We start from the raw sequence: 25,652 nt of genomic DNA on the forward strand, positions 1-25,652 counted from the left end.
AAAATGGTGAGAACATCTTAAGCTTGAATAACTGCTACTGAACTTCCAAGCTGCTACAGCTGCTACAGCTTCTACAGCTCCTAAATCTATTGGGGAGCTCTGTATCCTACAAAGCTAGAAGCAGACAGGCTATGCATGCTAAACCAGCATTGATCTGCATTTTGTTGTCCTGAATTTAAGAAAGCAGTCAGTAATGCTGCTTTCCAATAGCTGATCACTTCCTACCCAGGCTTCTTCACATTTTGAACCACTCTGCTGGGTGAAATAAATTGGCATGAAGATTGTATTTAAAAGTTTTTTCATGTTTGTTTTTTTGTGGGTTTTTTTTTTTTTTTGCCAAGTTTTTTTGGTTTTTTTTTTTAAATTTTCACTATACTGTTGCAGCAGATCCAGGAGTAAAGAATAAATTCAAAACCATTTAATAGGGGTTAGGAGAGGAGGATAGGATTATGGCCAGCCTGCAGCACCTTCATCTGCCTGTCTCCTTTATTGTTCTGCTCACAGAAAAAGTAAAAAAAAGTATCATATTGGTACATGAAAAGCAAAAGTCACTGGACAGATATATCTGCAGCTGAGAAGAGGATATTTATGTCACCCAGCCCAAATTAAAAACATGTTTTGGAGGAAGACACACTAATTCTTAGAAAATCCTGTTCAGTCCTTACAGAAGACCTCAGGTCAAAAATCACAGAGCAAGTAAGGGACAGAAAAAAAATTGTCTTACTACAACTTGTGTGTTTATTAATATTCTTTCTATAATTGTTATGTATTGATTGCTCTTGGCATCAAGAGGCCTCCAAATGAGTTTGGTCTCCATTGTACTCAGTATTGCCTGAATGTAATGAAAATAAGAGCCGTAGCCAAGGATCTCCTTTTCAAATCCACTGATCAAAGTATACACCAGCAACAATGCTCAAACTTTCAAGGTTTATTAAAAATAAAAAATTAAACAACCTTTTTACTATAACTAAGCAAAATGAACTCTGAATCTGGATTAGCTTTCAGTTTGGAAGATGAAATGTATCTTAATAAAGTCAAGAACACTTTCTGGTCTCTATGGAGGCATGCATTGAAGTGATTAAAGAATGGCTCTGTGGGATAGTGAGCTTTCAACTGAATAGGTGAAGAACCTTATTCTGAGATCTTTGAAATGGAACAGCAGCTTGGATAAATTTATATATCTTACAAAAATATAATGCCAGTTAATTAGCAGATCCTGGCACCAAAAAAAAGCCCAAAACATGACAAATAATAGAGTTTCAGGACAGCTCTCAGGGTTTTTTTAATAATCAGAATTGGTAAATATAATGTTTATTTTATGAATATATCAATATGGCCCTAAGAAATGCTGAAATGTAGGGCCAGTCAAATTATTAGTGAGGAGATACTAATTTATTGCACTTTTTCTGTTTGTGGTTTATTCTTGATTAGATAGTAGCTAGCTATATACATTTCATAAATTATTTACTTTGGCTTTAGATTACTTTATGTATTCAGTTGTTTACAGTTATGATTTCTATTTCTTGCCCAGATGTGTTTTAAGCTGAGCTCTGAACTGTTTTGCTATCACCTTGCAGCTATGAATGTGTTTGCAAGGTTAGAGAAGTGGCTATACTGAGAAGAGTAAATTGGCTTTCAGTAGATTTTTCTTTTCAGAAGGAAAAAACTAAATTCATACGTCACAAAAAGGTGAAAGAGCTGCTCAGAACACAGAATCCTCTTTCTACAGGGAGATTCCTTCAAATTCCTTCAGGTCCAAGAATTTGTGCATGCACAATTTTTTTAGTTATTCTCTGCCCCACCTCTTCAGTGGGGATAAGGCTTCCGTGGTCTTCTTGTTTATCCATGAAGCCCTTCTGCCACTTTGGATTGCTTTCCTGCTTGTCAGGCTGGACCATTTTCTACCTTGGAGGATGTGATCTTGAAAATCAGCCAGCTTTCAAGGACTGCTCATCTATTCATGGCCATGTCCCATGGGATCCTCCCAAATAGGTCTTTGAAAAAGACAAAGTCTGAAGTTCAGAATTGTGATACTAATCTTGGCATTTCTCCCACCTCTCAGGACCCTGAATTCCACAGCTCATGGTCACTGAAGCCAAGCCTGCCCACAACGTTCATGTTGGTAAGTATAATGTCTGTCAGAGTGTTTCACTTTGTTGGCTTTTCTACCACCCATGCCAGGAATTCTGCAGCATTATCCCTGTGCTGCAGGAACCTCCCAGATCACTTGTGTTTTGTTGTGTTTTTTCCAGCAGGTATCAGTGGTTGGAGGCCCCTGTGAGGACCAGGGGACTTTTCCCAGCTGTCTGCAGAAAGGTTCATCTGTTCTTCCTGGTCAGTCTGGCAGCAGAAGGTACCCTGCTCAAAAACACCCACATTATTACTCCTGCTGATCTGAACATGCAAGTTCTGAGCTGTGTCCTCATCCATTCCAGGGCAGAGGTCTGTGCATCCCTGCTGCCATCAGACAGAACTCCCTCCATCCCCCTGGATGGTCCTTCCTGAAGAGCCCCTATCCACCCATGGAAGTGCTCCAGTGGATGCTCTGGTTCAGCCCAGATGCTATGTGTGTGTGAACACAAACATGCTGTTAAACAACTGAGTCATTCCCAGGATTAAGGCACCATAAATTTTTGTCTAAGCTTTATGTCCCTTCATGAATTAGGACAAGTCAGACAGCGGGCAGCATTCTTGTTAACAGCTCGTTTTCTCTTCTCTCTCAATCTCCTGTCAGGAAACAGCTTACAGGTCTTCCTGATGATCCTCTAGAAGAAATCATAGTTACACAAAGAATTTTTCAAACAATAAATTCCCAGGGAACAAAAGAAAAAAAGATTGAAAAGCTGTTGCAGAACACCAAGTCAAGAAATATTTTATTGCTGTACATGCACCCTCAGTCATTGTCTCTTGCTGTTCCTGGGTTAGCAGTGGTGGAGTGAAATAAGTGTTGGTTACACACATTTTCAACTATGGCTCAGGTCTGTTTACCCTGTTTCTGGAGGGTAAGTGCTCTTTGGAAGCTGTTTAATTCAGTGCTAGCTGAGTCATGGCCATTTGTCTAAATGACCTCCCTCTGAACATGGCATGCTCAAGAAATGCCTCTTGCCGACTTCTTACATTCACAAGTGGAATGTAGACTCTGGTTACTTCATGTTTCAAATTCTGTACTCAAAAAACCTAAAGGTATTTACGACTGAATGGCTTTTGTGGGAGGGATTAAATACACATTTTTGCACAGTTAAGCTGCTAAATACCTAATGCCTGAAGAAAGTATGGGAGTAAACATTCAGCCTATGAAGTGTCCCCCATCATACATCAAAGCAAGCAATTTTTATAAATTGCCCTGCAAAACACTTATAAGTTGGTTTGAAAAAGCTGGATAACTGCAAATGGCCAGCTAACAAAAAAGCACTGGTTTGTGGTTAGTGTTCCCAGCTGCTTATCCTTTACCACAAGGCACAAGGGAAGCTCTCTCCACCTGGATGAGAGCAACCTCTTGCCTTATGAAGGGATGGGCTGCACAAACCTCACTCACTCACCCACAACATCAGCAAAGGAACACCTCACTGCTAAAAGCAATGACAGCCACATCTAACCCAGCAGTTACTGCACTTGCTCACTGTGTTTACAACCTTGAGCACATGTATTTTAGCCAGGATGATAATTGTCTTCATCACTGTACAGAAAATATACTTTCCTGGACTCCTTTCTATAGAAATATATCAAATTCACCCATGATCATAAACATGGAAGTCAGCAAGGAGTGTTGCAATTTATCACAGCTAAAGAGAACATGATTTCTTTGATCCCAGCATCCATCCATCTGCTGCCACCAGGATGTGGTGCTTCAGAGAGAGACACTGTTCTTCCTTTGCCCCCCACTGCCCATTAACTTGCAACCTAAACCCCAAGTCTGGCAATCCTTCTCTTCACAACAAAGGTTACTGCAGAAATCTTGAACTATCCTAACTTAGCCTCAGAGCAGTGACACACATTATTAACTTCAGGAAACACTCCAACATTGTATTCCAACATTGCTCTGGACTCGGAATCTCTGCACCTCTCAGACTGGCTGAAAAGGAAACAGAAAAGCTGGATTAATAGGTGAGCAACAGGTAATTCACACACAATGGTGGAATATAATCTATCTGTCAAGATAAATTGCTTACAGAATGATCTCTGAAGACAAGTGAAAACACACAAAATTAATGTTTAATATTTTCTTGTTAATGTCTACAGTTTCGTCCTGACTGGCTACAAAGAGATGCCATTTAAAGTGGATAAACCCAATGAGCTCAACATTGCAACTCTGCTGCTTCCTTGTACACTGTGAAGTGATCCTAAACTACAATTTTTTCTTGTTTGATCATCAAGTTTTAAGCAAGAAAAAGGACCATGAAAGCATTTTCAAGCATTTTTTGTCTTTTAATTCAGTCACACTTTCTGCTTCCTATGGTGTAAATTATTCATTAGAAATTGTGCAGATTCAGATGCCAGCAAGTCATTGGCTAAATAACAAATTCAAAAAGGACTCTGCAGCTATTCTCATGACATATCAGAAAGATCTCATGCCCAGGCAGGACTGATCACTCATTTTCAAGTAACATCTGAAGCTGGACTCATCTCAGCCTTCAATGGCTTTAAAGCTACTTGATGTGCTAAATGGACAAGTATTAGTTGGTCATATTTAAAAAGATTGGTTAGATCTGACTAAATGTTATTCCCAGCTGAAATCAATTAACAAGAATGCATGGGCCTCTACCCCAACAGTGCACTGTGACAGAAGGACACTTTACAAAGGGTGAGGAAGAGCTCAAATATTGTCTTTGTTGTCAGCACAAGCTCAGCATGTACCACCACAACCCCTGAGGACCAAGCTCCCCAGGACACCTCCAGCACCAGTGGTTGTCTGCAGGCTGGCTGCACAGCACCTCTGGAGACAGGTGGAGGGCTGGCATGTGCTTTCCTGGCCCTGGACACTGCTCCTGCTGAGAGTTACAGGCATGCACTCAAGCACTTCCCTAGCACAGGAGGCTACAACAGGCTCACAGGAGAAAACATTTAAAGCAAATCCTCCTGCCCAGAGGAATTTACAATCTGAAAGACTGGGTGGTCATTTCAGAGTGTTTTATGTCCTGGGACAGGTTAGAGGGAGATGGGAGAACGTGAAAAAAATAAAGGGTGAAAAATGATTTTCCCATTAATCAGTTTAAGGGCACATAATGACATCCATATATCATGGAGGCCTAATTCTTGTCTCTAAATAAGGTATTTGTAGGGGAACATGGCCAGTTAAGCAGCTGTCTGGTCACCCGTGGATGAGAGCAACTGATTTATGTGAGCACTCTGTGAATTTACACACATGAATTACACATTTACTCAGACAATACATGTCTGGGTTTGAAAGCCCAGGTCCCAGTTTGCTAAGAACTGGGGGAGGCTTCTGAACAAATAATTGATAAACTAAAATCCTTTTGCTGGCAGATGGGCTGGGGATGCCCAGTATAGCTTTTGGAGGTATCTCACAGGCAGCTCAGAGAGAACTTGATCCTGGGTAGCTGAGTGCTCTTTCCAGAAGTGGCTGTATAAGGCACACAAAGTGAAGCAGAGCATCAAGCTTGCTTTATGTATCAGATTTTTTCTGTATCCCATAGGGCCATGATTTCCCCACATCCTTGTCTGGTTTTGAATAAAACACAAAATTATCTCCAAAATTAGACCAGTCGGTGCACAGAAAGCATTCTGAGCCCACTGTTTGAGCCTGACCTGTGACTGAATGCTCACCATATATTTAGCTCAAGCATTTGCAAGTCTGTGATGTTGAACAAATGCTCTACTTTCCGCTAGTTTTGCAAAGCACTCCTAAATTTAACTCTGAGTCAACACTGTATGACTGCACATTTAAGCTAACCTGCATAGTCAGCTTATAAATTTTTAAGAAGCTTTTCCTTCTCTAACAGAGAATGTAAATGCAAGTTGTTTGAACAAAGACACTAATTTATCAGTTATAACAATGAATGCACCTCTCTGTCTACTTCTGACTGTGTGAAATATGCATTGTCATTGATATAAATGGAGATTGATGACAAAAATTATGTGTAAAATGCAGAATAAAAATCAGAAGGCCAGGACAGTCTGATATGGATTGCCATATCTCCAGCAATATCAGTGGTGTTAAAACCATTTTTTTAAAGCTGAAGATCTGGCTGTTAACTTCTAACATTTCAAGGTACTTTTGTGATATGTGTTGCCTATAAACTTTTCACATAGGGCTGACCTTCTTTTGATTTGGAGCAATGATAACAATTGTTTATGTTTTCACTCTGCAAATTTATCTCCTGTGCAGTCAACAAGTTTTACTTGTGTTTATTGGTATCAAAGTTCTTTATGAGTCTTCACAAGTACACATTTGTGTTAGAAAAAAAGAGAAGCATCATTCCTGCTTCTAGTCTTGACCTTGCAGAAAAAAGAAAAGAGCTTTATTTAAGAAAACATTTGGGGAAAAAAGCAGAATGAAAGAAATTAAATAATGGATATTCCACAAAAGACCTGCAAATAAGAAAAGGAAAAAAAAATATAGGAAAGAAAGAGATTATAAATAAAGAGTTTAGAATAGTGATGCCACATTTTCATAAAACAATAGTTTACTCAAAGTCAGATTGCATGTGTTTTGCACAAGGTCACATTCAGAAGCACTGAAAAATTAGCAAATACCACACTTGTGAGAAACTTCTCACATAGCAACACTGCTCTGAGCACCTTTGTGGGATCTCTGATATGAACCAAGGCCTCTGAACCAAATGCTGTGTTAACAAAGACCTCTCATGAGCAGTTTCTCAGTGAAAGAATCCGAATGGACACAACTCTCACCACGACCCGTGACCCATGAATGCCAAACCACCACAACCATTCTTCCTAACTCTGATACTTCCTGCACTTCCAGTTTTGGTGGTTGCAACAACTGCAAAAAGTAGACTCAGTCCTTGCTTTCAATCTTGCTTCAAATAAATGGAGAATTTCTTCAATCACAATTTTACTCATCAGATGCCTCAGCCACACATATTCTTACTTAATCTGTAGGATCTTTCAACAGACTCCACTAGTCTATTTTAAATTTATATTCACTGACAAATTTAATTAAATCCTTTTTTATTATTAATTTTATAATTATTATTATTATTAATTAATTAATTATATACACAGTCCAAGATTAAAAACTCATGGACTTCATTATAGATCAAGTACTTTGACATGCAAAAAAGCATAAAGAGAAAATGTAGATGCATGCAATTATTCTCTTTTTCATGTCCAAATTTATGACTAAAGAAATAAAAAGGGCCCCAGCCATCTTGAAGAGGTAGAAAGGACAAGAAGATTCACCTGTTCTAGTTTTGAGATGATCTGGTTTTGAGCTGGATATCACACTGAGAATAGATCACATGGGAATAAATCTAGATTACACTTTGTCAAGATGTACACACATAAAAAAGGTCCTTTGTCCTCTGCTAAACGAGCAGAGGAAAAGAAGATTTACTTGTAGAAAAACCACAAAAATATTTTCACCTACCTTTTAATCCAGAACAGGGAAGCCCCAGGCATCTGGTCTCACTTTAGACCAGCTGAAGCAGTACTACCCTAGGTATGTGAGCAAGCAGCAAAGGCCCCTTCATCAGCACTGATGATCAGAAATGCATTTTTAAATCTCCCAACCATTTCCCCTTTACGTGCTGTGATTTGCACAGGACACCTGTCTCAGAGCACACGAGCCGACCTCTTTCAGATGAAAACAACCCCAAAGATGTGCTTCAGGCACTAACGAGCACCCAGCCTACAGGACCAGGCTGTAAGCAGCACCGAGTGCCCAAAACCACACGTATCACAGAGGTCAGTGCAGGTTATTTCACTCAGCAGATCCACTCCTAATGGAGCACGCTGCTTGCTAATGTAGAAAGAGTCATGTTCAACCACTGCACAAAGGGACAATGACAAGTGGGGACCAGGCTGATTATAGTCAGCCAAAATCAACTGTCAAGCCCTAACAAGCTTGTGATGAAGTACAGCTAATGTAATTATCACCTTAGGGTCCACAGAGGAGGGCACTGATAGAGTAGAAGAAAAATGGGCTAGTAAGCAAGAGTCAGAGTAAAAAGCAAGGATTCCCAAACTAAAGGCTGTGATCAAGTCAGCTGTGTGGTGACAGCAAGAAATACTGCAGTTAGTCAAAATGTAAGGTAATGCAGCCCACAGAGGGTAAGAGTGCAGTTATTCGAGCAAGGAACACAAAACCCATTGTTTATGCTAAGTAGCTTAAATAAAAAGTGGTAGTTCCTTAATTCCTTTAACAGAAATACCCATTAGGAGACCCATCTTTCTTTAAATTCTCTTTGCTGTTTTCCCCTGATCTCACATTTTCATCGTGAAGGCCACGAGTTTTTTTTCTACAATTCCCTAAACAGGGATGATGAGTTTTGCTGCTGACATTACTAGTGAACCACACATGAATTCATAACAGCTCCCACATCCAAAGAAGACCATATAAGAAATTACCTTCATACAAACATCTTCTTTTTCCTTGATATCTGATACCATAAACCTGTTACTTTCTTCATGGATGAGAGGTCTTTGGAGAAAAAACAAAATGGACAAGAATTTCTAAGTAAAGAAAAAAGTACCGCTTCTATTGGAGAGCTTTTTAGAATTTTTTATTGTATTATAAAGAAGACGAGAAAAGTAGCCATAAAGCATTGTATTTGTAGGTCACCTTTAAAGAGTAAACAACAATTACATATACTTCATTATAATGAGTTCTGCATATCACGTTGATGTTCCTCAGTTCATCTGTCTTTCATACTGAGGGGACTCATCCATCATCTAGTCATACACAGGCCTGTCATAGGGGGGTGATAGAAGTTATCTTCAAGGTAACTCACTGACACTTCTTAATTAAATATCTTGAAATATTGCATATTATTTTCCTGTACCACCACTGGAGACAATGGTAATTACACAGTGATTCTGAGAAACATTTTATGAATCCTCAATTATTGTGCAACTAGTTGGATTTGACATTAATGCTGCTAGTCTACAATGAATTATATGTAGTGAAATATTGGAAATATTCTGAATTATCCAAGACTGTCCATTCTCCAGAGTTACTTAGATTGTTTTTCAAAATATCCAATGACTAGGTAATTGAAAAAATCTTGATGATTTTGACTGGGTGACTTCCAAGGTAAGAACAAGTTGCAAGACATCTTTAAAACACAGCCATCCTAAATTAATAAATGTTTGCTCTTTTAAACATTCTCGAGATGCATGGACTCAAGGACACAAAGTCCTCATATTTCCATTGTTTCCTTACCAAAGGCATATAGATGTTGCAAGTGTTGCTTTATAAGGCCAGTGTAGGGCCTGTGTTTTGCAGCATCCAGAGCCTTCCAAAGGATTCATACATTTCTGAACTTCCAACTATGACAATGGTTCACATTTCTGCATGTCCAACTCCTTCATGAATTTTCAGTGTAAGCCATAACCTTCTTCCAGAGATCTGACAGCCATAAAGCATTTTAAAATTATAAATATTCTTATCCCACTGCAAATCTGATCATTTGATGAGTATAGCTTAAGATGTTCATTCCAGTTGCCACATCCTGTTTATGTAGGTGCTATTCCTGACTATGCAATTTATTGATATTTATTATGTTTGTTACAAATGGATTTTGCAATTTCTCTGGAGTTTTCTTCCTGCTGTATCTTCCACTGACAAGGGCAGCTCATCCCAGGGTGTGTAACAGATAAGGTGCTTTCTGGAAAGACAAGCAATGGACGAGGAAGTTCAGAAAGCAATTAGCAGACAAGGAAAACATAAAACTTATTTTAATACTTGGAAATAGTTATTTGCTCCTAAATAGACCAAATCTCATTTTATCCCCTCATTTTCACTAATTATAATTGCAGGACATAAATCCATATTAGTGTCCCCCAGGGTCTCCTCCAGTATTTTGCTTCCATGTGATGTGAGGCTATTTTCTCCTTTCAGTTTCCATCTCTCTTATTCTCTCCAACTTCTGCTATTTGTTTTACCACTTCTCTGCTAAGCCCCAGGTCCCAGCAGACTCTCCCCTTCCAGTCCTTTATTTGCTTTAATATGCTTCTTGCCTAAAAAAATTTTATCTCATTTTCTCCACTTCCACTAATTTTCTTCTTCTCTTCATCCTAAACATCACTATTTCCTGAAGCACATTCAGCCAGTTGAATATTTTACTGCCACAATACAGTCTCAGCTATGCACCTCATTTTTCTTCTCATTCCCTTTTTCAAATATTTCAGTGTTTTCCCGCTTCATGTGTGAATTACCAGTTTAAATACATGACCACTGCTGTTGACCCTTCCAGCTGAGGATATTGAAACACTTCTGTACCACTCATGGATGCTCTGCTCTGGTCACTCAGCCAGAAATTAGTCCTGAAGTCCAACCATCATGCTCAAACCTGCACACAGCTTTGGGGGCTCTCTCTGACTTTTATCAATATTACCCATCCCTGGAAATCCTTCAAAGACAACAATTGTTTTTTAAGAGGTATATTCTACATGTTTCCTCTTCTAAGACCAGGCACACCCTGTGTTCCTAATCCCAATACTTTTGACACAGTGTCTGCTTTTACTTTACAGAGTGCACCATGGTTTATTTCACAGGGTAGAGGCAGGGAATACTTATCACCTGCAGAAGTGTTATGATCATTTCCTCCTGACATTTTATGCTATTAAGTGGCATAAACTATGATGAAATGTCATCATTCAAATACAGCAACAAAATGAAGCCGACTCCAAACATGATCTGACTATAAAGTGTGTGGAAAACACCCCCACTTTATCAGCAAACAGTAGGAAAGTAGTTGATAATTTATGTCATAGCATTCAAAGTTTCTGAAGTGATACATTATTCATGGAGAAAGTAATCTACTTGTGTCTTTTTTAAAGACACATTAAAAAGTACAATGTTAAAAATAGATGGCATTTTATTGGAGATCATAATTATTTTAAAAGTTGGCAACAGGCCTTTTTAGTTCCTAAAATGACCTTTCAAGATGAAATGAGGAAAAGAAAAGCTTCTCTGAGGAAGAAGCTATGAAAAAATCCAGTGCATAAAGAATGCATTTACCTTTAATCTGAATTTTAGTATATTCTCCAACAAGAACAGAGACCAGTAAAATCCCATTCAGAAGTACTGAAAGGTAGGTCTGCTGAATGACAGAATTTGTAACCTTCCTGTGACCAAAATTGTCATGGTACATATGTAATTTAGAAATGCTAACTTTGCCTGAGCACTAAATGAGAAATGCACAAATATATTGAAGATCATAAACATGAGCAGAGAGCAATCCCTAAGTACCATTTACCTGTCTCAGTGTTGCCACATATATTATTAGTAAACAGATTTGCTTTCATTTCCCTTAATCAGTGTTCACTCTTGTGCTTACTTTCCCCCTAAGCAAAGATCATGTGAAAATATTGCTAGCGTTATAATTTAAATTGACAGTAAAAGCATAATTGGAAGTGGACAAACCACTGGCCAAAACCATGCAAGAAAGCAGTTAGCAATTCTGCACTGCCTTTTCAGTGACCTCTCCCTGCACTTATTTCATGTTTCCAGAGGTGTGTTGTGTGTGCTGGTCTCTGGGGCACCTGCTGGGACCCCAAGTGAGACCTTCCACATCATTTACTGGGCAAGATCCAAGGGTGGCAGAATGAGAGAAACCACCAGCCATGGGATGACCAGGATGTATGCAAAGGTATGCTGACAATGGATTACTTAACCCTTTGCCTTTGTCCTTCTCCAGCTCCTCAGAGGTGGTGCAGAAGAGGTAGAACCCAGAGCATTAGGCTGCACAGCAAAAGGAAGCAGCGAGTTCCCTCGTTGAGGCCAGCTCCAGGAAAGTATCCGTGTTCAGAGAGGATGTTAAGTGCCTTGTTAAATTCTTTTAAGGCTTGTGGGACTGAAAAAAATTGCTTAAAGTTAAGCATATTGTTAAATACTTTCTAGACTTAAACTATTACTGCTTTTCTGACTAGTGCTGTGCTCTTGGAGGCCATTTCATTCCTTGGAGGCAGTGCAAAAAGAGGCACAGGACTCTTGCCTCTGCAAGAAAGGAATAACTCTTTGCCCCAGTATACATCTCTGCTGCATTGAGCAAGTCCCAGAGAGGAAACCAAGTATTTCACCTTTATTTAAATTTATTCTTCAGTTTATATTAAACAAATCTAAAGCAATGTATTAATTACATCACTGTTTTCCTCTGGAGCAGTTGCCTCCTTGTTTACAGCTGACTAAATGGGAGCTGGGAACTTTGTAACAGGGCAACTTGAAAATGAATGAGAAGAACAGAGGTGCAACAAGCAACCCACCGGGTCCATAGAGAGCTGAGTTGTAGAAAAATAAATCTGGGACACAATCAGCATGTTCACAAAATTCAGTCTCCTGCTGGATAACTAAAAGGAACTGTATTGTCTACTGAGTATCTAATATCCCCATTAACAGCAGTGAGCAGGGTAGCAAACTGCAGGCAGTAGAGACAATATACAGGCAGTAGGCACAGCATCTGTGGCTACAAACAGATATTACAACAGTAGAATAATAACTAAAACCTCTGCCTTCAAAAAATACCACAAATTCTATAGGTCATTATTCACAGGAAACATTCTGTGTGAAAAAGTATAAACATGCCTTTAATGCAACTATATTGCATTGTCAGCTATTGGTAATAGGTTTAATTTTAACTCAGGAAAGCCACAAAAACAAATCAAGTTTTTTGTGTCCCTTTGCATTCTTATGGTTACAAATGAGATTTCTAGCAGCTTAAATTCCAGTGTATGGTGGCTGCACATTGAATCATTAATTACCTACCTTTGGTAGAAAAAAAAAGTCATATTGAAACCCTAATCTGTGGTTTGTATCTTTTTAAAGAAATCCCATCTGTTAGTTTCTACTCCAGAACATTTAGAAATGTTTGCCTGAGGGAAAAAAACCCTAAAACTAAAAATGTCATTGCAGGAGTAGGAGATGGGGTTACCTCCCACTGTTTTAAATTCAGTGCTGCAGTTCTGGCCCTCAAACCTATCTTGTGCAGTGACAGGTCTGAGCTGCAATATTGAGCTAACACAGGTTTGGGGAACCAAAACTTTATGTTCCTTAGCATAGGTCAAAGCAGAGCTAAAAAAATGCCTGTAGGGAGTGGTTAGGAAAAAATGGCTGACGAAACCAAAAGGGCACTTAAGCTTTCTCCAAAAACATAAGACTTTGAAAATATAAAGAAAACATTAACATTTTTGAACAAAGAAGAAAGTTTCCCCTGCTATTTATGTTAGTGTCTGTACCAGGGAGAGTGCTGAACACTCAAGGGTCTCTGTGCTAAGCACTGTGCAAGCACACAAGCAGATAGTCCTATCTTTGGAAAGTTTTCAGTCTAGGCCCTTTCCTTCTCTGCCTTTTGCACATATTAAGTTATGTCTCCTCATTTAATGGCAAAGAATTGCTGTCAAACTAGATAAAGCAAAATGCCTGCTGTGCTTACCATCCCTTTCAGAACATATTTTCTAATCCACAACAATAAAGTATAATTTATGTATTTTTATCAAACTCTGCATTATTTCAATAACATCTGCAGAGATCGGATTGCAATATGTTCTGGGAAATATTGTTTTGCCCTGAATTCATAAAATGTTATATTTTTCAGTTAAATCTTCTGCCACAATTTCATCTGCAGTTATGAATAATTTTTTATCTGTTTTTCCAGGTCTTGTTTTGAGTAGTAAGAGTTCTCAAAGCCACATGATTTGCAAAACTTTCTTCAGTGGTCTGTGAATATTGATTTAAAGCAGGACAGAATCAATGACCATAGCTCATTTATTGGATGTCTCTCTTAAAAGGACATATGTAAAAGAGGCATCCAAAAAAACTGTCTTTTCATAAGCTTTTAATTTATTTAAGTGAACCCTGCTGTGATGGAGGACTGTGCTCAAACGAAAGCTTTTCCAACTTTTCTATAGGGTGTGCTAAAAAGGATTTCCTACTGAAAAACAGATTATCCACTGTTCTCAAGAGTATTTTTTTTTCTCTCATGAGGGAAAAGCAGGCATCTGGAGTAACCACTTGGATCAGTTCAAAAGTGAATAGGTGCATCCCTCATCCCTGTCCAAATTACTGCTGTATCTCAGCACTTTCTCACACTTTCAGGCACTGATCAGACTTCCAGGGATTATCCCCAGTTTTTCAGTGCTGTTGCACCAGGATTCTCCCTCCATGGATATGGACAGAATTGTCCTGTTCCAAGCTCCTGAAGCAGACTGTGGAAAGTGACTAAAGTAAATGGTTGTGGCCAGGTCATTCCAATGAAAGAAAGATGCTGGTAGTCTGTAGTTCTGCTCAGATGAAAGCATCTGGGACTGGAAGAATGCTTGTTCTTGGATCAATAATTCAGGCAAGGGGGTTTTCAGCAAAACCTATGTAGAAGCCAAAATTATTTTTGCCATGAAAACCTGCCCAGGGCAAATATCCCACCTCTTCTTTTCTATGCAAAATCCATTGTCCTCCAACTGACTTTCCAGGGAATGATCAGAACTGAAGAGACTTGTCCTTTGTTTGGGGCTATTTTGCCTGAGCTGCACAGTGAATCTATAAGGATTTTCCTCCCAATAAGGCAGTCAGGACTCTGCCAGAACACTAACATAAGAGTCCTCTGCATGTTAAACAATAATGTATTAAACTTATCACTTCACTTCTGTCTCACTTCCCCCACTCCCCATCACTACTCTGACCCTGCAGCAACCATAAACCCTACTTGAGAGACCAGGTATTGTCCCCACGCTAGTGTGCACAGACTGAATTTGCATTAAGGATTGATCAGGAAGGATTATTTGGTAGTTTGCACTAACCACTGAGACAATTTCAGAGAAAAAAATTGCTTATTAAAGAGGTGGTTAAGACAGCTACTTTGCTTTATGACTCATACACAAACAAATATAGGACTTTTTCTTGTACTAGAGACTGTAAGAATAGTACAGCCAATTTTAACTTCAAAGAAATTATATCAGGAATTTTTGAACCACTAGACTGGAAGTGTAAAACCAAAACCTCTTCTTGCCCTTTAAGATATGTTCTACATACTTCATTCTTTCTTTTGAATAATAAAAAACCACACATAAATATGTTTATAAAGAGGTAATTCCATCCCTGGGTTCTGAGACCTATAAAACAAGGCAACTTCACTTTCCTCATTACAAACATCTTAAGATCAAGTTATACAACTAGACATAGTTGTACATATATTTGTGGTTAAGTCCATTTAAAATGATTTGGGGATAGGAAAATATATTTGGAATGTACTGTTGGTATCCAAAAATGTTAAGTTATAATATCCCAATGGTATAAACAAAGAGAGAGTAGGAATTTATATTAGGTAGTATACTGCAAACAAGGTCTCACAGGCAGAGGGCAGGAATAGGTTAAAAGTGGAATAGTGCCAGGGGAGGTGAAGTAGAAGACGAGTTTATGAGGTGACAGCTCTATTTTGCCTAAGCTCGACTGGAGGTGAATGGAGAAAAGAGCTCTTTTTTAAAAGGGGCTTCAGTATTTCAAAATGTATTTGTGCTCCTAACCAGGTTGTACCTTTCCATAGGCAAGAAGGCCAGGCTGGCTCCACGGTGACATGCCAGGAGCAGCAGCTGCCTCACAGAGAAGATCCTGTAGAAACACCCACCAGGAGAACATTGAAATTCAAGGGAGAGGGGGAAAGCTCAACAGATACAGGTAAAAATGTGCATACACATACTGCCAACTGTAAATGGCCTCCATTGTTCCTGATCCCACTCCTTTATTCCCTCCATAAAAAAATTATGAGACCCAACTATTCATACAGCATTTCCAGAAATTTAATAGACCGTATAGATTAAACTCTGAGGGCCAAGCACTGGTGTCAGATACACCCAATGAAACCCCATCTGAGAACAGAATTTGGCTCAGATTCGGTAGGCAAATGAAAGGGTTTTTTTCCACTTTCAGAAGAAACCCAAGTGTGTAAAGTTTATAGGCACTAGTAGGAGAATAAATCAATTTAAGTCCATGTCACACCATTCTTTACAGTTTTGTAACAAGGTGTACTTTGTTAGATTTTAATCTGCATACATTTGAGACAGCAAAGCTCTTCAAAATCATCTTTTAATGGCATCGCAATTTATAGACAGTAACTAATTTCAAACTTCATAGCACTTGGCTTTTATGATTATTTCAAATCATTTAAATGCAAATGAATTTCCAGAGAGAGAAAACATCAAATGCCCTTGAGTGGCAACATGTAATAGAACTGCAAGCAGAAATCACAGTAGGAATTTGAAGCAGTCTGATAGGGTTTGACGGGAGGTCTGTATAAAAGTGTTTGCCTAAATCCAATTTACATTTCATTTCACATTATATTCTATTTACCCATTTTGTCATTTTAATATGACTTATTTACTTAATCCTGCTCTGAAATCCAATCTACTATCAGGAGCAAATGTGGAATTCTGGTCAGAATAGGACTTACAGCAATTTTGCATTTTAGGACAATGGTAATATAGTTTCTAAAAAAGAGCTAGCTAGCTTTTCCCCCACAGTTAATAATGTTACGGCACCATGCAGCCAAAAACATTTGTGCATGCCTTAAATAATTACACTTCTTTCAAGCTAAGCAATTGTTTGCCTACTGGCAGAGTAATATTTCCTGGGAGGCATTGCTAAGCTACAGTACATACAAAATATTTGGACAGAGAGTGCTGAGAAAGATCTCAACTATTCTTAATATGATTGCACTCAGAAAGATAAGAACTGTCCTGGAACTCCCCATTCAGCAGCAGTTGAACAAAGCACCGCAGTCAGATGGATTTGCAGGAGGCAGCAAGAGCTGGGCTACCTCTAGAGCTTCCTGTGCTTCTGAGTAAGCAGTGCAGGCAAGGACCCAGCCACAGCTCCAATCTTGCTATCATCCATCCTATGTCAACATCCAGCCTTTAGGTTATGCAGTGCATATCCTTTTTATTTTACCTGAGATAAAAAAAAGAAACTGTCTACAATTGCAAAGTGACCAAATGCATCCTGCCCTATCCTATTCCAGTGCAAATTCTGCAATACTGCAGGCAAATCCATGGCATTGAGCATTTGCAGGTGGGCAGAGACAGTGATGCAGCCTGCACAGCTTGCAAGGGGATTTGACCATGGTGTGGGCCAGACTTACACATGTGATCAAGGTAAACCTGTCTGTTCTGGGGAAAGGAGAACTCGAGTGGCCAGGCAGTGCCCTAATTTCTCCAAATGCCTTTTTTCCAGGCTGACTATTTGAATGGAAAGGCAAAAATGCATGCCAGACTCACTAGTTCCAGCAGAGGCTATACACAGTAACCAGAAAACCTTCCAGTCTGCAGGAGATGAGAACGGGAGAACATGAGTTTGTGGTGTTACTGGTATCTGAATATTTGCTCATTTCCTAGAGAGGAACTGCACTACTTAAGACTACTATAACAAAGTAAAAAATTTAGATGTCACGTGTTTTCAAAATCTGTCCTTTTAAAGATAACAGAAGACACAAATACCTTCAGATAGTCAGGGCTATTCATCATTCTGTGCCACACTTCCAGCACATAGTTTCCAGAAATCCATGAATATTTTCATTTCTTATCAGATATAAATGACTGATACAGTCAGTACAATGTTTGCTGGTGAAAACTCCTATAGTTGAGTAAACTGAATGATGGATTTGAAGGAAAATAAGAATAAAATATTGTGCTTGGGATAGAGAGATTACTAAAATTGTGTTATTCCAACAGTAGCCAATTTCACAATCAAGATGTCTTTTCTATTGCAAAGGCAATTTATATAGGTCTCCTGCACATAAATGTCACTCTTTTGTTTATTATGTGTTTCTTTTTCATTTATTTCACTAATTTTGTATATATTTTCTGTGAAAAGACTTCTAAGGAAGTATATTTGTCCTCTGTTTTGAGCAATTTGTCTTTTGCAAGGACGATATAACTGTGTAAAAGCAATAATACAAGGTCTTTTATCAAAAACTTATCAGCACTGCTCAAACAATGAGGCAGTTCATTAGATTTGAATAAGCTAACTCCTGGGTTAGCTTTGGACCCACAGTTTGTCAGGGTAGATGCTGGCTATTTTATTTTTTCATTTTTCAAACTTTATGGAAAGGGTTACTCAGATAAAGGCTGGTATATTGACTAACAGTGATCAAACAGTAGCAAACCTTTAATAAAGATCTTGAGCCTTTATTACTAGGTACAGTTCTGCCATCTCCTAGTCCAGCTCCCCACTGGCTCCCAGGTCTTGGTGACTGATCCCCCCCCATTTCATCAGTGGGGGGTTGCTCAGAAGCTCTGCCTGGGAAATTTCCTTTTGGAACAAAACAGGATGATGTCTAGGGTAACAGTCCCTTCCAGAGGCCACCCACATAAACATCAATGGCCAGGCTGCAGAAAGTTTTATTCCCAACTCTCTGGTCTTTCCTCAGTGCTCTCTGCCCACACTGCTTCCTTTCCATGCCCTCCAGATGCAACCCTGGACATGCAGATTGGAGTGTCTGGCCCTGAGCAGCACAAACCCAGGACAGTCAATACCACTTCACCTGGCAGCAGGATCCACCACTTGGAGGAGGAGAACCAAGCACTGCAGACAAAGCCATTATTTGCTGAGATCATCAAGTGACATTTTGCTGAGATTTGCAAAGTACAGTTTTCTGTAAGGAGATGCCAGTCCCTTCACTGTGAGGTTATCCTGCATAGAGGCCAGAAAGGGCATGTCCTCAAAGACACCTCTGGATCCTGACCTCAGTCTCTCTGGCTGTGAATAGTTTTAGGTTTCACTCAGTTCTGCAGGGAGTGAATGGCTTGCACAGTGGTACCACTCAGCAACTGCAGTGGAGATGCCCCAGGTATTTGCTGTGTGCATACAGCCAGGTCCTCTTGCAAGCAGGTGAAGTATTTCAGGGAAGAGCTAAAATCCACTGCCAGAAACTTTTATAACAGTAGAAAACACTCTTAATAAACAAGTTATGTGGAATTTTTGTCAAAAACAAAATCTGTCAGGAAACAACATAACTCACCTTTCTTTATTCACACCCAATACTAAATTCCCTTTTTAATTTCTTCCTTTTTCTATTACATTTTTTTATGTAGCAGTAGGATGCTTCTGGTAATACCTGAAAGCCCCTATTTTAACCTTTATTTCCTTTTCTGTGAGAGAATTAAGATTTTTCTTCCTGGAACCGTTGATAATATTTTCTGAATTTAGATACAGCTGTTACCTGATAAAAGAAATAATGGAAACTTTCACTCTGAAATTGAAAGTGCAAAACCCCCCTAGACTTTAGTCAATACACTTCATGCACTTACAGACACTTCAAAGCCAGGAAGCACTAGTGTTAACATAAGAACAGTTGCTTTGCAGACATCTGACACCATTCTCCCAAACCTGCTGAGTGCACTGCTTTTTTCCCTATGTTTGTTAAACACCCCTTTCCCCAGATGGCTTGATATCAATAGGTCATTTTACCCACAACAAAACCACTTTGAACAAGCTCTATATTTTTAAAGCAAATACTTCAGTGGCTTTTTTACTGCAGGAAAGAAGGGAGAAAGCACAACAATAATGCGATTGAACTGCAATCTTAAAAAGCAGCATGGCTGAGAGACAGATCTCTAGTTTTATGACTGGGCAAAAACCAGAAGGAGAGGGGCAGATTAAATATGATGTGGTAATAACAAAGACTGAAGGAAGGTGTATCGTATCAGGGCCAGAGCTGAGCAAGTGTCCTACCTCACCACAGTGTGAAAATAAGGGTCAGACTTCCACACAGGACATATACACATCCCATATGTAACTAGATTACTTACAAAAATATTCACTAACATTTCAAGCTGAAATTAAAATTATTAGGATGAAAAAAAAAACCTGGTTAGCTGCTCTTCATTGCAAAGATTTTTGCAATTAAAAGACTACTGAGGTTATGGGAAACTCACAAACTATTTACTGAGAAAAAAGGATATTTAAAAAATAATAAAATAAATACAAAATCTATCTCCTTGTATATGCATGTGTTACTACACACACACACACACACAAAAAAAAAAAAAATAGGTATTTAGGATAAGAATTAATATTCAGTGTCTGGCAAAATATTCAACATTTTCCTCCGGTATAATCATCTTTTAAACATGGTAGGACCTTTTTGCAGGTCAATCACAGTTTTCAGGCAAGCTGTAATTTAAATCAGCTCCATTCTGCATCTAATGTGGATGTTTCACTGAAAAATAATTAAAACTAACCACACTACTTGTGTGTCTTTGTCTGTCAGATACAGACCACTGTTGTGCATGCACATTGCTAATCTCAGGAAAGGAAACCTTGCAGAAAGGACAAGGAGGTGACAAAGTAATTACCCACAGTGGGTAATTTGAAGAATTGTAATAAAGAGGTGCTCCCCGCTCACACTACCTTCATCTCACCTGAACTCCTATTTGGTCACTCACTTTCATTGCATGCATCATCCTTTAGGCTAATAATGGAAATAGCTCTCCTGGCAAGCACAGACAGTAGATCAGAGCTATCAACTATATCTCTACTCTTTCAGCACCAAGATGTTTCAGTTTGTTCATCAAAAGTGTCTCAGCTTGTTTAATCTCCTTTATCAGCCCTGCTTCAGTCTCAAAGCTTGCAAAGGCTCCTGCTCCTTAAATTCCTGCCTTCATCTAAGCCAATGCAGTGCATATTTCCCTTTTCTACAGAGCGATGTTTTGATGCCAAAGAGAAGGAGCATGAGAGAGAGAAATAATCTTGGCACTCACTCAGGTTGTTGTGAAGAAAAAGAAGGGAAAAAAACCCAGACTGCCAATGGGGATTTCCTCTGTAATAAGCCAGATGGCATCATAGGATGCTTGGGGAGACTGTTTCTGTCTAATTCTCTTCAGTAGCAGAAACTGCCAAGGCCTGGCCTTTGTGGAAAAACCAGTGACTAGCTATTTTATATTCTTTCTCTTTCTGTGCATGCTGTCCCCACCTGTCACTAATGCCTTTGTAATGCACTCGGTGCCTGATACAAGCCCCTTCCCTTCCTTCCTCTCCCTCACTTCTGGACTCCAAATAATATTTCCTTTCCACCTATACCAGCAACATGGATGCAACATTTGCTTTATATCCCAGTGACGTCAAGATAATTTCTTTCTTCAAGCGCAAAATGTTTCACATAACATAGGGAAAAACAGCTGTGAAGTTGCTAAATGTTGCCATCCTGGCAAAAGACCAAAGACCAAAGCAGAGGTTGATGCAGGGAAATGAGGATCTGGTGTTCTGTAAAACACAGCATTCAGAAGCTCAAATTTCAAGATGGGCAACCTACTTGAAATGCTGGCTGGGATTGCAAGGATTTTTTAAATCTATATTTATAAATTTTGTTTATATACATACATAGCTATCTATCTGCTTATATATTTTTTTTTTCATATCTGCAAAACTTTGGTGTTTCAGTTGTATTCTGAATTGTGGGTTCAATCTCTGTGCATACCAGATGGATAGTAGAGACTGTGTATTCCAAAAGGATGGAAAACCTTATAGAAATCTTCTTTGGGATTGCTAGGGTGTTTTTGGATCCTTAGAGTCAGATCCATAACCTGTCTGCTTGCCTTAAGAGCTTGTATATCCACTGCAAGAACTAAATTGTTTTTCCTCTCTGGAAGCAGTCCTATCATGTATTCAGCAAGGAGCAGTTAGATATTTTGAAGTCACTCTTTGCTGAGAGCAAAGTAGCATTTTCCCCACAACTTTCTGGAGCTACTTCTTTCTTTTTGACATGGTTCTTTGTCTCCAAGTAGTCATCATGTGCAGATATCACCACAGCAGAGTAAAGAAATACATCCCAGAGTATCATTTCATATAGGCAATAGAGCTGCTGATGGCTGCTGTAGCAAAGGCACTTAGAAAACTTTGAATGCTGTGCTGGTTAGGAAGGCAAAGAGATAATGCTGAGATATCAGCTGAGATACAGACAGTGCTGGTTGGCAAAAACAGGACTGCAAGACTCATAAAAATAGCAGCATTTATTATCTGGTAATGATATGTTCATTGATATACTGTCAACTGAGATAATCTAAAGACAATCAGAAGTTATTTTCTTTATCTAGGTATAAAATAGCAGCAAACAGGCTCACAGGATTTTTCTAAGATGAAGTATTTAATTTCTTCTTGGAAGTAAAGCCATGTAGATAGCTGTCTTATTGAGCAGCTGATTAATGTTTCAAGATATAAATGTTGGTGGTTTTTTTCAATTAAACAATGATGCACCATTCCCACATTTTTGGGTGAATAGAAATAGTCTGTACCACAGTGGGTTTACTCTTTAAATGTACAAGGAGAAGTCTGAGGACTGTCAACTGAAAAATTATAAGCAACCTCTCGGTGCTCTCCCCAGCATGACTCCAACAGCAGAACAGAAAACAAACCTTGAAATCAAGCCCTGAACCATGGCAGGCCTGGTCCCAGCACATCTTGGGAAGACTGGAGAGAGCCTCCACCTATGCTGCAGCTGAGACTGGGGACAACATCTGGCAGGAAAGGTCTCTTGGCAGCAAAGGCAGGCTTAGCCGTGGGGGAGCTGGACGGTGCCCTGTGCAGTGAAGTAGAATGAGGGGCTCCCCCACCAAGCACCATGTTGTGCCCTGAGGGGGAGAGCCCAAACATGCCCACCAGTTCCCTGTGTGGCCCCCGTGCCCTCAGCCCTGTTTTCCCTGCTCCAACCCGTCCACACTGTTTGCTGCTGGTGTGTGTCTGCTCTGGCCCTCTGCCCACAGTACAGCAGATTACAGTTCCCAGAACTGCTCTCCAGGGCCAGGATGAGCAGGAAATCAGGATTTCTTGACACTGGTCTAATGCTGGAAGAGAGATTAGCCAGGCAGAACTGACGGGGCCTAAAGACTTCTTAATATCAGCTCTTGCCTAGTGACTTCCTCTGCTACAAAGCATTGCAGCCAAGGCATAACCCAAGATCCAAGCCAGTATGTTTGGATAGGGCAATAACAACAAAGCCATTTTTTTCTCCTCACAGCAGCGTGTAGAGCATTGTTTCAGGTTTATGACTCCATCAGCCTTCAGTACAGATCTCCCACCCCCATGGTCAGCACTCCCAAGGGCAAGCTGGTGCTGCAGCCTGCCTCTACAGGGGCTTTCTTGGGCCCCAGGTGATCCCATGTGGTGCCTTGGGAGCATATACAAAGGCAAAAAAAAAAAAAATTGTTCTACCCAAAAATTTTTAAACCCAGTACAGAACACACCAGACTGAACTTAACTTTGAGTGAGATGTTTATTTCTGTTCTGTGAGCTTTATCCTAAAAAACAACTCTGAATTTACCCTAACTTAGGTTTACTTAGGTTAGAAGTTAGACGACAGCTGGGCAGACTTCAGCAAAATGATGTTTTTGTTCATTCTCACATAGTTTTGGTTAATTAGGCAATGAAAGATGTAGTTTAGAATCAGGATAATAGGAATAGCTATATCACAGTAAATTAGTGGGATACTTTTGGGACATTAATGGAATCAGATGCCAATATCTGTGTTGGTTTAGGAAGGCTGTATGTTTTACCTCCAAAAAGATCCTTTGCCAATAGCAGTAAAGTTCATGTCGTCTGGTCCATAAAATAGCATCTATTTTCTATATATGTATGTTACTACTGATGTTCCCATCCTATTGAACAGCTGTGAATCCTTCCATACTCCAGGCAATTGTGTGTCCTCCTCTATAAAAAATGTTAATCTGGGAGGCAGCAACCATCAAATGAAGAAGTAAACTCTGCTGTGGGAAATTTCTATTTAGACTACGTGATTATAAAAGTAAGCTTTCAGGAAATTTGGAAGCATATTGTCTCTGAGGCAAGAGAAACCTGCTGTGGAACACAGGATTTTTGAAAATTATATATAAATGGATAAATGGCAAAGTCTACCCCTTGACTGTATTTTTGAACTGGGCTTGTCTGTGGACACCTTCCATGAAAGAATATTTAGTAGAGCTCTGACCTTGATAGCAACAGTCAAATTCCTGGGAAAGGCAAAGTTCTCCTGGAAGGAGGGAGCTCAGGTTGAAACCACATTATCACAATTTTTAAGCTGCAGTCTCGCTGCTCTGCCAATGCACATCATTTTAATGTGTGAGCACAGTACCATGAGACCTCTTATCAATATGTTCACTATGCAAGTGGAAGCTTAGAAAACTTCAAAGCAAGTGGATAAGTTTCCATAAAAGTGTTGCCAGCCCATAATCAGATGGCCAGGAATTCCCAGTTGTACCAAAGATAAAAAATGATGATATTAATTTGTCCTTGTTTGAACCAAGCACTCCTACTGAAATCAGCAGTACCCACATGTGCTATAATCAGTCCTTTGCCTGCAAAAGCTGTTTTTTCTGCCAGTCCGCAGATTTAGGGATTTTCTTTATTTCTCTTTCAAAGAGTGAAAATGAAAAAAGAACTTAAAAACTCAAAGGACTCCATTCCATTTAGATTGAAGTTGTTTCTATTTGGCAAGCCAAAACCTGCCTTTGGCCTTTATTTGGCTTTTTCAAAGTCATAGTCTACTGCTTCCTTTCCTAAAATTCAAAGGCAATACCTATTGGTGAGATACCATGCTCTTAATCAGTTGCTTCTAAAGCAGCTCTGCAAAATATACTCAGTAATTTTTCCAAATTTGGAAACTGAACATTTGTTTAATGACTTGTTCCCATCAGGAAGAGTCCAAATCAAAACCTTCCTCCCACCTCAATTTTGTGTTTTTCTTTTTCCATGACTGCCTCACAAGTATGGGCAGCTGCAAGCCTGAGAACATGGACATTTAATGTAACTGCATTTTTTTAAGCTGGAAAGACTTACACCATAGGAGAGCTAATTAAAGTTACTTTGTAGTGAAAAAGAATGTCATAGAAACATCCAATTTAACTGAGAAGATAGAGAAACACAAAGACAAATCCAAAGTATTTTTCTAAACTTCCCTTAAAGAAAAATTTACCAGTAGGATTTAGAAGTTTTCTGCAGTTTCATCTAGCTCCCTTTTGACCTCCACCCCCTGCCCCTGAATTATTAAATTAAAGGCCAGAAAGCCTCCCTTTGCCAGCTTTGTTCATCTTAGTTAATTTATGTGGTTGCCATCTGGGGATATTTTTTTTTGTTTGTTTGTTTTTGGTTTGTTTTTTTTTCCCCCTAGATGGAAATGCATTTCAGAAAGCCTTTCACCTTGACAGAAGGACACCTAGGATGCAGGATCCCTCTTCATTCCCAGCAGGTTGCTGCTGATCAAGGCCTGGTGGAAGTGGGTGTCCTTCTCCCAGCTCCCAGCGCAGGTGGGCAGAGCAGGAGCACCCTGCCAGTCAGGGTGGAGAAGAGACACGGGAGAGGAGCCCTGCTCAGCAGCTGCTCTGAGCACTCAGCACAGCACGGAAATCATTTGGCCTGGCTCAGCTCTGTGCAGATGGAATTGCTTCTCCTTCTGCCTTAACCTGGGGATGAAGGTAACACCACAATGTCAGACAGCTGCTACAGCAGACCCTGCAGTTCCTATAAGCTCCATGTAGTGATT

General features: G+C 39.5%; 1 long non-coding RNA gene across 9 annotated transcripts in view; it reads right to left on the reverse strand.

The window, feature by feature from the left end:
• Window positions 1-4,087: 4,087 nt before the first annotated feature.
• Window positions 4,088-25,652, reverse strand: part of LOC146767541 (uncharacterized) — an 89,752-nt gene continuing 68,187 nt past the window's right edge. For 8 of the 9 annotated variants that reach the window (XR_014954728.1, XR_014954735.1, XR_014954729.1 and 5 more), the window contains one exon: window positions 9,813-25,572. This is a non-coding gene — a long non-coding RNA (uncharacterized LOC146767541). The other variant, XR_014954731.1, reaches the window with a different exon arrangement.

The sequence above is a fragment of the Lonchura striata genome, chromosome 4 (assembly GCF_050655825.1).
Source record: "Lonchura striata isolate lonStrDom1 chromosome 4, ASM5065582v1, whole genome shotgun sequence".
NCBI lineage: Eukaryota > Metazoa > Chordata > Aves > Passeriformes > Estrildidae > Lonchura > Lonchura striata.